Source organism: Pelobates fuscus, chromosome 6, assembly GCF_036172605.1.
Source record: "Pelobates fuscus isolate aPelFus1 chromosome 6, aPelFus1.pri, whole genome shotgun sequence".
Classification (NCBI taxonomy): domain Eukaryota; kingdom Metazoa; phylum Chordata; class Amphibia; order Anura; family Pelobatidae; genus Pelobates; species Pelobates fuscus.
The window spans coordinates 292,118,835-292,121,623 of NC_086322.1; the positions used below are offsets into that span (position 1 = coordinate 292,118,835).

Consider the following 2,789-nt stretch of genomic DNA (forward strand, 5'->3'; position numbering starts at 1 on the left):
CCAGTGGCAGCAGGGAGGTGTATGCAACGCAACCCATCGGCAACGTAAGGGTTACCACTCCCAACACCCTGCTAATTGACAAAGCAAGGCAAATCATCAACTGCTGTTGGTTTAGGATCTACCACCAATGTCAAGCCACTGCAGTAAAAAGAAAAGGGAAAAAAAAAAAAAAAAATGCTCCCCTCCCCATTAAAACCCCCTACTAGTTTCTAAACAATGCCTCCCAGAACCATTCGGCAACGAATGGGTCCCTGAAATATAGATGAATTTATCCGATTGCTCCTTAATACAGCAGAGTAGAATGTTAAACCAGACTTGTATTGTACGTAGCGCTCATCTTATTATACACTGTGGATAATGACAGAGTCTATCTCCTATTGTTTGTACCAAGTGTATTTGTCTGATGTGGAGAGGCAGTGTCTGATTACAGCACAGATGGGGTTAATGCAAACAATTATCCCAGCACACAAGATAGGTTATCCACAGACTACAGGGGTGTCACATAGTAACCACTCTAGCAGAGAGATATGGTTAATTAGATTGTATCATTTACACGAACAGACTGCCTATGGAACACCTGATTTAACCCAGAACAATCAAGAGGGGGAAAAAAATAAAATAAAAAGATAGATCAGATTTGTAATAGTAAACAATGTAAAATAAATAAATAAAAAAAAGGGCACTTGTCAAATTATCAATAGGTTAACCAGATACTATAAATACATTTAATACAGAAAGAGGAAGGTGAATTATTATGAGTCAGGTCACTCAACATGATATACACTTAACATACAGCGAAATGTCAGAGCTGTGTTAAATACAACAAGAAAGGGAGTTTAAATAAGTTAAAAAAAAAAAAAAAATAATACAAAACCCAGCAGACCATAGTTATATTAAATCAGCTCACCCACACCATCAATGTGGTAAAATGAAAAATGTAAATATATCAAAACGAAGTCCACAACAAAAAGGCGAAGCATACAAATATTTGGATATTTTTTTTTTTAGTTAAATTTAAAAAATAATAATAAAATGAGAGAATAAAATATATATATATATTTAAAGAAACTTTGTGTCTATAAAAAGAGTGACAATCATACATGTAGGAGCTAGACACAAGTTGCCCATTTCAAACCAACTTCAAGAAATGTTCCAAAATATTTAATATTTCAGTAAAAAAAAAAAAATTATAAATAATAAAAAGAAAATAGATATTTTACAGGAATCCAGTCTACCCTTCCTGTATTATAGTATCATGTGATTGCAGATTATAAGCAATGAGCTTGAAGTTGCAGGGCAGATTGTTAAAGCAGATATGGGTGACAGCTTCCACCCCCCCCAAAAAAAAAAATTCTAATAATATTAAAATGCCATAAAGTTTAGATTCCAGCTGATCTGACCCTTAGAGGGTCTGTTAAAGGACCATGGGGAACTGCTGCCCAATATCACAGGCAGCATGAAGGAGAGCCCCTGGGAAGCCACCAACAGCAGTACTCACCCAGCTGCCTCCTCTGTGTCTCTCTGTTAAAGCTTCTTTATCCCACCACTGAACACTCCTCCGCCATTTTCCTCGCTGTTTATTTAAATGGCAAACACTCCCCGGGCAGAGAGAAGGATAGGGGCGTCCCCACGCGCGGGCTCGCGGGACTTGTAGTCCGCCGCCCCTAAGACGCCAGGCAGGTGAGGCGGCGGCAGGAACTGCACTTCCCGGCGTGCCGCGCGGCGCCGCCTGCACACCAACAGGGGGACAATGAAGCCTCTAAGTGATTTGCACAGGGGGGTTATTTTTAGTAGGTTGCTAGATATAGAGGAAGGAGGGGTTTAAGGGGGATATGGAGGGTGTAATACTGCATGGTGTTACCCTCAGGTGAACCTCTTTGCTTTATGGAGCACAGGGAGGGCTGAGGCTGGTTTTTGCAAGGAGGGGGGCAGTGAGGGAGGACTGTGTGTGCCATGCTCATGGCTGCATGATTTGCAAAAGCAGCAGTCATGGTCTAGTAATGAGTAGGAGAGGGAGGGAGGAGGTGGTGGGGGGAGGGTTATTACCAGCTGACTGCAGGTCACAAGGGACACAGGGCTGGTATTAGATCTGGTAATGCTGTGCCTCTGTAGCTGGAGGGGAGGGGGGGTAGAGGGTGTTCATGGCTAGACTGGCTGATGCAGCGCTGACGGCGATACGTTTTGCCAGATACACCCCTTTTTATTCCCAGAAACGTATCGTGCCGGTGAGCAGTGCATGAAAAGTTCTGCAACTCGGTATGCAGAATTCTGTGGGAATTAACCGAGTTCCTACGTCATGGAGTGACCCAGAAGGAACTGCGTAGCTTGCTGATGTAAGCAAGCATGTATGAAGGCATTATGCGGCAAGGGAGCACTTTTCATGCGCTGTCTTTCAGCGCAAAGACGTCGTGTGTGTGTGTCCAGGACAACCTGCGGGCGTTAAATTTGCTAAGCTAAAGTAGGCGATTTGCTAACATTGGAGATTTAAGGTTTAGTTTTTTTCCCATCTAAGTTACTGTAGCCTAAATGTAAAGCGGATCTGTATTATTTTGGAACGTTAGGGTCTGGTGGCTGTGGGGTGCAGTTAAAAGTAGGTTTATTCACTGAAGCTGTCTTTTGCAGCCACCACCATTTTCCTGGTGGACCTTCTTCAGCTCCTGGCGCTTCATCTGCTAGGAACTGATCCAGTGCTGTACTCACGCGCAGCATAAGAGTTCAACACTGAGGTCTATGAAGAACCCTGCAAGACCGTGGTTGCCTCCATAGATCACATCTCGAGATAAAAGAGA

General features: G+C 43.0%; 1 protein-coding gene across 1 annotated transcript in view; it reads right to left on the reverse strand.

Annotated features, from left to right (window-relative positions):
• LOC134615069 (nuclear receptor coactivator 3-like) overlaps nt 1-1,587 on the reverse strand; it is a 102,373-nt gene extending 100,786 nt beyond the window's left edge. Inside the window, exon 1 of the mRNA XM_063459442.1 lies at nt 1,499-1,587. The gene's annotated coding sequence lies outside the window, so the exon portion shown is untranslated. The remainder of the gene's footprint in view (nt 1-1,498) is intronic.
• Between the last annotated feature and the right edge of the window lie 1,202 nt (nt 1,588-2,789).